The 13,096-nt window shown below is 37.5% G+C and overlaps 1 long non-coding RNA gene across 1 annotated transcript; it reads left to right on the top strand.

Annotated features, from left to right (window-relative positions):
- The first annotated feature begins 284 nt into the window (after window positions 1-284).
- LOC139727925 (uncharacterized) lies at window positions 285-3,879 on the top strand. The gene is made up of 3 exons (XR_011710775.1): window positions 285-380; window positions 1,136-1,242; window positions 3,764-3,879. It is a non-coding gene; the product is annotated as an uncharacterized lncRNA (long non-coding RNA).
- Window positions 3,880-13,096: the final 9,217 nt, after the last annotated feature.

Raw genomic sequence — 13,096 nt, 5'->3', positions numbered from 1 at the left:
AGACATTGCAGAACAAAGTAAAACAAAGTGATTCTGATTTTGATTGATACTCTATACCATTTTGTTAACATGGTTACAGCCAATCAAGTTTGACATTGCGGTTGAGGTTCTTTTCCCCCATTGTATCTGATTATAAACTATTAACCCCACCTTTCCCCAGTATTAGGCCCTAAGTATGGACAAATAAGTATAGATTGAACAAGGTATACCAACCATTCATCAGTTTTTTTTTTTCCAGCGCTGGAAGTCACGTGAATTAATATTATGTCTGTCTTCCAAACCAGAAAACAACGAGAAGTGTGCCGCAGTTTTCGCCAATCCTACCGGGAGAGCTACATCGCCAAGTGTCCGTTCAACCAAAAATACAAAATCAGCTTCAGGTATAGGGGCCCTACAGATTTTCTTGCCAAATAAAACATGTTCCATGTGTTCGAAAAGGAGTTCGCCTTTTGGTGAGAATATCTAGCTTGTGTCAACCCACTTCATGTAATTATTGTAATGAGCGTGCTGCAGCCAACCTCTTTTCTTTTGTTTGTTCGTGTTTCCGACAGGGGCAATGACTTTTCCTTCTGCAGTAAAGAGTGTTTATGTATTTATGATCTAAGATTTTTAAATACCCCCTCGACAACATGATAATCAAACCGTAAAAGCAATTCATTTCAATGCATACATTTTCAGTTCAATTCAATTAAGTTTTTATTCCCCCCCCCCCCCCAACAAGGAGTGAGACAAAGTATATAATGTAATGTAAAGCATGCGTAAAACAATCACATTGTTTGATTAATTTCAGTGAAGAAGAAAGAAATACAAAACGAAAAGTGAATCGCACGTACAGTATATGATAAGATATGACATAATTAGTATAACTTAAGAACACTTACGCATGCTTTGAAGGATAACAATAAAGTAGGTATGGCAAAAAGTGGTCCACTAGAAAAGCTAGGCTTGTAATACATGGTTCACTCAAAACTTGACAAATAAGTGTTCATCATCGTGTTTCAAACCGTAAGTTATTTTGAAGTACAGAAAGTACAGTTTCGGGCAAATCAAACAATGTTAAAGTTGCAAGTGTTTTTAATAGGTTGTATAAGAAACCTGAAATGGTGACTGGTGCGCGAAAATGCTGCTTTCACAGGATTATGTACAGAACCAACTACACCAATGACTGTCGGATCCAGTCCTATCGAGCTGTCGAATTTGAGTGTTGCCGTGGGTTTGCTGGAGACGGAACGCAATGCACTGGTACGTACGATCCAGTTTGATATCAGTCATTACAAAACGCTCACACATGTCGACGTACATACGTATACGCCGTGAGGAAAATGTAATTAAGCACCATTGATATGATCGTACATCTCATATTGTATAATATTGTTTGGGCAACTTCAAAAAGGTCACATTGATAGTTGCTTTTACAAAAGAAAAATATATATACGTATATGCAGCAACTCTGCTTATCGAGAACATTCAGATCCTTTATTCACAGCGTTAAAAACACTCACACATCATTTTTGTCCTTCACAAATCACTCTTTATACTGTAATTCGCTTATGATAACGGTCAGTTGCCATCTTCTTTTTCTCATTATTTCAGTTAAACAAGGACAAACATTCTTATTCCACTAGGCAATTTGATAAATTTCATTTACATAATCCTAAAATGGTGATGGTTCTAAAATCTATAAGACACACCGGACCCGATATTTGAAACTCTCTTCCTTCTGAAATTCAAACTTTAAAGTCCATGTACATTTTTAAGAATACTTTCAAACAATGTTGCTCTCTGGATATCAGTGATCTCAGTGATTTTATCATTGTAAACGAATTATACATGAAATTCTTTCTTTAAAATTCTGAGATAGGCCTATATATATATATATATATATATATATATACACATAAAGCAGTTTCTATATGGAATTTGGAAAGTTGCCAAGCCCAAATGTGAACTAAATTACTAAATTTACAGAGGGAAATCAAGTGGGGAAAGGGTTAATTGAAAGGAGATATCCCCTCCCACCCGACGGAACTTTTGCATTTTTTCTTAAAATAAAGTGACAAATCTGGTGCACATTTTTGATGAAACGTTCGGAAATCTGTCAATCTAAAAGTGTACTAAGCCTACGGGAAAATGACCAAACGGGGAAAGGGTCACTCACTCACGTCGGCCCGGCCCGCATATGGAAAGGTTGTCTCTTTTAATACACACAGAACACGCGCGCGCGCGCACCCCGTGTTTTGGTTATAACCTATGGAGACGCACAAGCAAAACCCGACATAGTGTCATTAATGGAGAAATATCATAAAGTAAGTAACATCCGTGGACTTGGGGCTGCGGTTTTCTGGTATTAGGACATTTTTCTATAGAATACTAAAATTAGAAGATAAATGGACTTCTAATAACGTCGGACTGGCTGCTCAAAAACAGCTTTGTGCGTTCACTTCAGAATAACTGCCCCATAGGATTGGCACACTTCCTGAAGTATTCGCCGTGTGATGCAGTGATACCTCCCTATTTGAAAGGCTGTATCTCCGCAACCGAATGGCACATGAAGCTGGGACTTCTACCATATTACGCGCCAAACAATTTTCTATCATATATGTCAAACTCATTGTGATTGGATAGTAGGTCTTGTCGGAATTGGCAAAAAAAAACTGAGAAGGTCCCGTCCTCGATCCAATCACAATCAGCGACACAGAGAAGCTCATTATCATATGAAACATGACGTCACTGTTTATTCGTGGCTGCATTTGGACGAGTTATGATTTCATATACCGTGAGTTATAACGTAAATTGGATATGTATTTCTCATTTCTAAGTTTCCTGAAGTCAGCGGTGAACCCTTACTGAAGTTGCTGCACATGTATGAGAAAGCGACTGTCAGCAATATTATGATTGATACCTCAGTGAGTGTGTGTATGTGTGTGTGTGTGTGTGTGTGTGTGTGAGTGTGTGGTCAGTTAAAAAGCAGATAATGTAAACAATTTCATGAAAAGCATGTAATTAATGTTGTCAATGTAGATTTAACCCATATAATGCTATGTTTATGACTGCCCCTATATGTTGTTTCTGCAGCATTTTACCCATATTCGACAATGGACCAGTCCGTATCACTGCTGTGTGCACGACGTGTGCGGCAGACCATGTAGGCTCATGAATAATTCAAAGCGTGCACCTTCGCGTTCTGTGTGTGCGGGCAGCGTGCACTCTCAGCTGTAGAATGATTTTAGTAGACTTTTTGCCAAAAACCTTTCCATAGTGGGAGGGCATTCCCCTCCCAAGCGAGAGAGATTTTGATTTATTTTTCGAAATTGAAATATAGCAATCTGGTACACACTTTGGGTGAAACATTAGGACAGTTTTCTATCAAAAAGCTAGAAAATTGTCACATCTTGTGAATTATGGATGGGGTGAGGGGAGGGTTGACAGGGGGCAAAATGATTTGCCCCCTTGCCCCCCCCCCCCCCCTCCCCGAATTTTCATGGAGAGCAGAACAGTCTCAAACGAACTATATACCATAATCATGATAATGATATACGCAGTAGAGCTCGAACATTTCTCTTCAAAAATTTGAACATTATAGCCGCAACATCATGATTCCTTTGCTCCTAATTTTCCCCCTTTCTAACCCCCTGTTATTTTTGCTTCTATCCTTTGACAAATCCTGGTCTTTCTCATCCGTATATTACAAACTAAGGTATCAACCCCCCCCCCCCCCCCCACTCCACTCTCTTCTCAACCTTGTTTTATCATCCACATGCAGACATTAACGAGTGCACTACCGGGGATCATGATTGTTTCAATGGAGCCACTTGCGTCAACACAATGGGAGGTTACAAGTGCGTCTGCTCTGCCGCCCATACGGGAATATACTGCAACATTGGTAAGACTTATTTGTGTGGTACACATTTTTTCTTGTTTGATCTTTTTATATCGATTTCATTCAACAGCATTGTGCAGTATTTACTGCCATAATCTCTCTATTTAACAGGCCGACACTTTAATTATCAAATTAGAAAAGTTAAGAAAATAATACAGACAAAACAATTGTAAAAAAAAAAAGATATGCATCATATTCCACTTGAATATGGAAACATATCACTGTAGCTCATATTCCACTTTTTTTATATAAGAGAATGATGCAAAGAACTAATAGTACAATGTACAACCGCAGAATGAAATGTTTTAGATAGGCCCTGTCAGCTCCCTTTCATATATAAATTTTAATCTGGCATATCTTAGAGAATTGACCATATCATATAATTCTTACTGTATTCATTTATGATCGTCCTATTATTGTTATGATTACACTAGCGGGAAATAACATTCTATGTAATTGTATCAATCTATGTACTTCGTACGCCTATAGCCCTATACAAGATGCCGCCACCCAAGAGTTGATGAGTGCAGACGGCAATTGTTGCAAAGAGGAAAGGCGAGAGATAAATGATAATGGGATGATGGTGGTTATTATTCCGAAGGTTCGTTATTCCAAAACACACAAATTGCGTATACCAAGAGGTTAGTTAATCCGAAAACGAAAAAAAAAAAAAGTGGGGAGGGGGGGGGGGGGGGGGGGAGGTGTCGTTAATACGAACATTTCACTGTTTGGTGGCCTTATTCCGGGGGTCCGTTTTCCCGAAGGTTCGTAATTACGAAAATAAGATAACGTGCATTAATCCAAAAATGAAATTATACGGTACGTTGTTTCGGAAATGTAGAGACTGCGCGTACGAACGAACTTTTGGAATCATGAACATTTTTGTCATTGTCATAATAACGAACCTTCTTTTATTTTCAGATAATGAATCTTCGGAATTACGAACTGTAACAATCGTAATGAGGACACCATGTCTTCCTGTTAAATAGCCCTGACGTGACAATCAGATAACAGATGCAATCAAATCCGTAAACAGTTGTAATCAAATTCGTAAAGAATTTTCATTGTCATAAACAGTTTTTCTTATCGCAAAGAAATTTTGAACATGTTCAAAATTTCTTTGCGACGAGAAAAACTGTTTACGACAACTGATAACAAGCCCTGACGAAACCTAAAATTCCCTATATAGAATTCGCTGCGCTCGGAAACATTCGCCCCTCAGTGAGATACACTATAACTTTCCTTAATCATATCATGTTCATATCGCAGACGTTGATGAGTGTGCCACAGGAATCCATGACTGTTTCTACGGCCCCCATTGCAATAACTCGGACGGAAGCTTCACCTGCTCTTGCCCGCCAGGTTACACTGACCAGCAGCCGTCTTACCCTGGAAGAAACTGTTCTGGTGGGTTTGTTTATCTATTTTGAATTTATTTCATGTTCTCTGGTTGTAGACCTGAATGAGCAGATGGGTAGTCCCACATCCTGTGGTCCGTCATTCATCACAAGTGTCTTAAAAGTGTGTTTGCTTTTGATTATGACGCTGTTCTTCAGACTCTCTGAAGTTGATATTACGTGTGTGTGTCCATGATTGTGTCATCAGTCTATCATTCCATGCAGAATGAACCGATTTACACACAAACATGCATATATATATATATATATATATGTAGACACACACACACACACACACACACAAACACACTATAAATCATAACACTATATGAGAAGGAATCACCTACTGAAGTACTTTTGAACACGCTGCTCCTCCGAAGGAGATAATGAGAATGAATGATAAAGTGATAAAATGAGGATAAAGTGTATTGTTTATAAAGGAAAAAACACTAAAAGGCTGTTGCTAGCGAACTTGAACTTGAGACCTCGAGAATAAGAGCTCGTTGGCTTACCCACTGAGCCACAACGGCTCCACGTGGCTGGTATCCTCGATATTTGAAAGGGTGGCGTTCGTTTTTTCAATGGTTCGTTATTTCAAAGGTTAGTAATTCACCTGCCCGAGTATACTCGGGACTCGTCCTCAACGGGTTAATCCAAAGGTTTATTATTCCGAAACACACAAATTCCGTACAACCATACAATTATTCGTTAGTTCGAAAATGAAATAGGGTTCATTATTCCGAATCTTTGTGGTGTTATTTCAAAGGTTCGTTACCGAAAACAAAATAAATTTCGTTCATGAGAGTGTTGCACGAAATGTTATAGGCCTATCAACCTATATAGCCGCGCCGCAATATCACATCAAAACTGATGAACATTTTCCATACAGCGTGATCACCCCAGTGTATATACCCATGTATGCCTACTCGCATTGATGTTTTTCATAATAATGTGACATGAGGTGTATTGAAGCGAAAACGTTTATTTATCTAAAGATTGCTTGTTTTCAAACGTCATTTGTGAGTATGATTTATGAGTTAAACGGTGACTTTGGGCGTCACGAATCCGGTCGATGATGGGACATATGGTTTTATGGTGCCCCTTTTTTTCAATATCATTTGTTTCTTTTGGCTGTCTTCAGACGAAAATGAGTGCACTTTAGCGAAGCACAATTGTTTCAACAACGCATCCTGCATCAACATTCCGGGCTCGTTCAACTGTTCCTGTCCCACCGGATATCGCGAGGGCAACCCCGGTAACCCTGGGAGAACATGCTCTGGAACAATATGCTCCCTGATAATATATATATGTATATGACCGTGCATCACAAAACAAACACAAAGTCGCACCCTTGATTTTACGTGAGGACTAAAAAAAAGTGGAATTCAATTCAATTCAATGTTTTATTTCATTTTTCGACAAGAACATATAAACATCACTTTTTTGGTTCAACCGAGTCAATTTTGAGTTTTTCATATTTTTTCTGAAAGAGTTACCCTTCTTCTATATCATTTCTAAGTTTGGGATCACAAAAGGAATGGGAAAGTGTGTTTTCAGCAGTTTTTCTAGAACCCTTTTTATCGAGAGTAGAATGATCAGGTATATGTCTTAGAGGCCGCTTTTAATTTCTTGAAATCCTTTGCACACTCTTCACTTTCAAGTCTTAATAACTTTTGAAAGGATGACGCTACTGCTTTGAAAGTGAGTATTAATCATGGACAGAATATGTTTATAGAACATACTCGATTTCAGCTTAATCTGACAATCCCTTCATTGTTGTTGCTCCGGTGGTTTACATCCTGTGTTTTGTCCCTTTCATGGCGCAGCTATCACGGCTTGGAAAGCGCTTGAATAGACCCTGAACTTCAGAGCCTCTTTTCTCAGTTCAGAGAGTGTGTGCTTTCTTTCCAGTATGTAGGTGATAGGTTAGGGGAGTCCGTTTGAATTGAGCTATACATCACTTTAAAGCTTAGAGTATGCTCTTTCAGAATCTGCCATTTACTAAAAATCCATGTCTGGCGACCTTTTTAAGGTTTTGTGAAGCAGGGTCATAAATATATATATATATATATATATATATATATTATATATATATATATATATACATATATTTACATATTATATACATATATATATAATTTATATATATACATATATATACATATTATATACATATATATATAATTTGTATATATATATAGCATATATATGTGATTATATATGTGAAATATGTTATATATATATATATATATATATATATATATATATTATTCATAATTATAATCGTTCCTACCGCGTTCCTATTTGTTACTTTATCTTATCCATTTATCCATCTTATCCATTAAATGAAGTTATAGTCTCCTTATCCAGTGATGACGGCAACGATTTTTTTTTCATGAATAATGAGATTTTGTAGAATTCCCCATATAATTTTACTGATATTATTTCCCGAACTGACATCATTGTAGTCTAATTCTACGTAGCAATGACGACACCGAAGTTTTGAAGAATCATAACGGTTGCATCAATAGACGGATTTTGCTCAAACTTTCACTGATCAATGCTGATGTGTTCTACTGCCTCTTTCACAATCCATATTCATATTTTGACTTTGGTTTCCTAGAAAGTTAGCTGTAAATCATATTATTTACACGATAATTAGCATGTTTGGCAGGTCAGAGTAACCATAATATGCACGTTGTTATAGGAATACACTATGACTGTCAAATTTCCACTCATGCAGTCATGCATTATCCCCAAACCCGTAGGTATAATAGTTACCCAAATGAATTTGTATATTCCGCCTTGTCTATCTTGGCAGATCAGGTTCCCCTTTATCAACGATGATATACAACGTAACGACTTTTCCTGAACCTGCATACATGAGGAAGTAATTTTCCACAGTGAATAGCCTTAGTTTTAGTACAGATTTGACACTGATTTTTTTTTCTTCTTTAAGGAGATTTGAACCGGATAGGCCTATATACATGAACACAACAAGATGAGTCATTAACAGGTCACGTTGAGAGTTAACGCCATACAGGGTTACCGACATGCCAAGTGAAAATTGTCTTCCGGTGGTCGTGGTATAGTCACATTCACACTAACATGTGGTGGTAATAGACATTCAAAATAATGATATAGGTTTGCAATTCATTTTCGAATGCGGAATGTTAACACTATATGCCTTCGCTAAACTATTCGAATTGACATGACTGAGAGAACATCGTCCCGTTTGCTTCAATCTGTTTTTATTTCTGTATTCAAGTTTTGCCAATTTTCTCATGTCCCATCCACTGACTCCTCTCTTCTTTCATTTCTCGTCTACTAGTATATTGATAAACATTTCTTCACCCAAACCCCCGTCCTCCCTTGAAATTAACGGCACCTTGATGTGCTAGGGTCGTTTTCACTATCTTAATTAAAGCACCTTTGTACGTGCCTGTGTTTAAGATTTCTTCACATCTGATTATTCTCCTTTATTTTATTTGGGTTTTTTGGGGGGGGGGTGGGGAGGGAGGGGGAGGAATAGTATTCTAAAGCTGTCCTAACTCATAATTCCACGTCTTTTCGCTTTCGCTGTGATTGTGTTTGTTCGTTTGTTTATTTTCTTGTTTGATTGATTGTGGTTGTTGCTGCTTCTTTGTACCGACAATTATTTCATGTGGGGAATAAATAGAAATAAACTTAATTGGTAATCTCCGATTCTGTCTCCCATTCTCTTTGTTCTTCTATCCATCCCTATTATATAAACGTTCTTTATCATCTGTGCCATCTTCTTCCTTTGGTAGGATTCTCTTCTCTTTTTTTTCTTACCGTAAGGCAAAAATATTTTGTAAGCCTGCCTGTCCAAATTTCCCTTGCTTTCTGATCTTCCCATATCTCCCAAAACTTCTTAATTTACTTCTTACTGCTTCCTTCAGATATCGACGAGTGCGCAACACGAACCAGTGAGTGTCAGAATGGCTCGCAGTGCGTCAACACAGATGGAGACTACGATTGCGTATGCCTCCGTGGTTACACCGGGAGGCGATGTGAGGAGCGCGAGGAAATCTCGGCCTAGCCTTGGACTCTACTTCATCTACTTGGAGTGGAGCAGCATCCTCGGAACACCTGTATGGCACCCTCTCGAGTTGACTCCGATGCAGCTATACATAAAGAAGACAAAGTCCCTGATCTTTTTTTTGGTTTACATCATAGATGTGATACATGTTTAGGTTTACGTGCAAGAGAATATAGTGATAAAAATGCCATTCGGGGCGTTCAGCCCACTAATCTATAGCATTTACTTGTCTAGGTCTACCCTGTAACGGGATAGAGATCAGAGGTTCAGCCGCATTTCATAGAGGGCATAACAGAGTATATCGTTATAAGGAGCAGTATGTTTGGCTACACACACTTGAGGGCTGATTTATCGTTCCATTTTGTCCAGACCAGCATTTTTTTTATCTGTGTTACCAAGGCAGTTCAATAGATGGAGTCCCACCAAAAAAAAAAAAAAAAAAATCCCTTTAAACCCCTGTTTGATGCTACCACTCAAATATATTTGAAATAGGCCACACGCCAAAGTGGATCTGCCTCTATTACAGATAGGAAGACAACTTAACTTTCATTTAAGTAGTTATTCGTATCTCATTTTATAATGAGCAGCCACTCTCTCATGAAGATAAATAGTGTCTTCATGATAGCATACCGTTCGCCGTCCCTATAACTGATAATCGTAGGCCTAAATGAGTGGTACGAAATGGTGAAAACACAGGAATGGGCGAATAGCCATCACGCAAAGATTAATGACAAAAACAAAGTATATGGATATGTCTGGGCACTAATCTGATCGACATATCAACTTATAAAGAACTATACTTTAAGATTATACCATATCAGTTTTATTTGAATTGACTGGAAAAGGGGAATATGTGTAATAGACTTTCCAAGAGGTTACAGTTTCAAACATTTTCACAGCATACCGCTGTGATTCACACTTTCATTGCACATATTTCTTCATAAGATTGACTTTACTTGTATAGGCCTATGTTTCATCATTAGGTGCATTTCATCTCATTTAATGAGAAACAAGCAAAATATTCCCGAAATTATTCGAGTTCAAGATGAACCTTTAGATTGCTCAAAAAAGTGGCGATATCAAATCCTAAACATCCGGGGAAGACACCTGTGGAATTCTTTTGCGCATCCTCAGAAAACTGACAAGTATTTGAATTAATGATTGAACCTCCAGGACCAACTGATCTTGGAACTACTTGTTTATTCGCATTGTTTGTTTCTTTTCTGGCGATTTTGTTAATTTTGTCACAGGTCAGCTATAGTGTCTCTGCATTTTACTGTAGTTTCATTCAATGTTTATGTTTTTCACGTATACCTGTGGTACTATACGCAATATTTCTTAATACAGTATCAAAACTTGCCATTTGTACCCTTTTTGTGTACAAAGACATCTTTTGGTATATTGTACTCTTTCACGAACTGATAGATAATAGGTAGAATCATCCATGGGTTTTGTTTTGGTTAGTCTTATGTAATTTTCTTTTTGTCATGGTGAGTGATTTTTTTAAATCTAATCTTTTTGCAAAAATAAACAAATTGTTGTACACTTACATAATGTAGAATGTAATTCTCCAGTCTTCGAATCTATTTTCATTTGTTCATTCATAATCACGCCTTCTCAAACAAGATTGAGTGAAAGTTGTGTGAAGCCGAGAATCCAACTGTGGTAACCTCAAAGACACTCATGTAACCATGACAACCGCCACCAATATACTTCACATGAATCCAACATACTGATACTGTATGTTAAGGGAACGCTAAGTACTGAAAAGTATAAATTTTTTCTCACATTTTGTGCAACCAGAAGCTGGCGTGAAAATAAAAGCACGCATATATTTTTGCATGCCATATGTTTCTTTGTTTGTTTGATCAACATTTTGATTCCGTGCAATAAAAAACAAGTACACCTCATCTTACCCAGCCGAGCGTGAAAAATTATTCATGAGTAAGTAACCACTTTTAAAGGGATGGTACAGTATTGGTGGAGATGAGAATTGGGCTTTTAACTTTTTTGCAAGATACCAAGAAAACATTTATGAAATAGTACAAAGCATGTCATTTTAAGAGGAATTCAAAGTTTATTTGATGAAAATCGGGTTTGAAATGGCTGAAACATCAAAAAACAAAGTAAAACAAAGCGATCGTAAAAAAAGTTGGGTCCCACACTTTATTAGAATCGCTCTGTTTTGGATATCTCAGCAATTTCAAAACCAATTTTCTCCAAATAAATGTTGAATTCCTCATGGAATTACATGCTCTTTCAAATTTCATGAAGTTTCTCATTATCTCATAAAAAAATGCTGATGTTGAAATCGCCGGCTGTCAGCCATGTTGACTTACGGCTCGCGAGCTGATTATGTGCGCATACATACACGCCCAGCTAGCTGTATAATATCATGACGTCATGTCATGGAATACAGAAAATATTCAGTGGTTGGTCTGAGTGCGATTGACCAATGAGATAACAGAATTCACGATCACTAAAAGAAAAATATCAGTATTACTTACAAGTAAAAATTTGCTTCATGTAGCACTACATGTAGATGCATGAAAAATTCCATTTTGACAGTACTAGGATGACCTGCTAGATGTCATTTTGCATTCACATCCATGGCAAAGAAGGGGGAACATTTTCACAAATTTGCATCCAGCAAGTGGGCCCCAAATCAGGTTTTTATTAGGTAACCTTGTACTCAATAATGAGAAAACGTGAGCACCACTCGATAACAAAATCACAATTTAGACAATTCCATCATGACAAGCTTTGATTGTGTCACCATGAAGTGTACCTGGTACAAGTACTTGCATTCCATAAATGTCCCCAAAAATAACTATTGCTGACCAGGTGGGGCAGTTCTTTGCATTCTGCTTTTCATAAGAAGAAATTGCCAGTGGAACTTCAATAGTTTACATATGAACTTGTGTGGGACTCAATGAAGCAATAGATACATACATGTATGGATACAATATACTGTTAAGCAAGAAATATTCACAGCATTAAATTTTTGCGAATTGCCACTGGCATCCAATGCATCTTAAGGTTAACAAGATCTCTTGAGTGCATGATAATTTTGCTAACCTTGACTAGTGCAAAATTAATATACACATGAAAATTTCTGGTTTAATTTATATAATTTCATACACAAAGACCAGAGTCTGCCATACAGTGATGCAAGCCAAGCACTCAGAACGTTTTATCACAGTCCATGTATGCAGCGTTAGACCAAAATTTATGGAGTTAAATCCAAACTACATGAACTGCACATTGTACAAATTGGCAAACACCTGAGAGTGTACCCACACTAGAACGTACAAAAAGTATCATATTTGATTATGAACTCCAAAATGAAGTGCAAATATTCCTCCACCTCCACACGGTTCCTACAATATTGTAGTGAGGACAAAGTTTACTGTATACTTGTACATGGATATTCATGATATCACAAATGCCCCCACAAGTCATACACTGCTTCAAATGTGGAGACATTGCATAAAGCATATAGAGCTATTAAAGTAAAGAGTATGTTTCACTTCTGATGACTGCTCCTGTAAGCATCCGCACCGAGAGGGGGAGAAATAGATGGAGGGAAACAGGGAGAGATGTATTTAGAATATGTCATAGAAAGAAGGAGAGCGAGAGATATACATATCATTGCTGTGCACTTTGTAGGGTGGTTCACATATCAAAATCTGAGCATGCTGCAGGTAATAATCTTGGTAGCATACATAAACATGTGCGATGTGTACATCACATGAC

This window comes from Diadema antillarum, unplaced genomic scaffold (assembly GCF_040938485.1).
Source record: "Diadema antillarum isolate AM-2024a unplaced genomic scaffold, OU_Dant_1.0 seq00000160_RagTag, whole genome shotgun sequence".
Taxonomy (NCBI): domain Eukaryota; kingdom Metazoa; phylum Echinodermata; class Echinoidea; order Diadematoida; family Diadematidae; genus Diadema; species Diadema antillarum.
The sequence above is the reverse complement of the archived record's forward strand: the minus strand, read 5'-3'. Positions and strand labels throughout refer to the sequence as shown.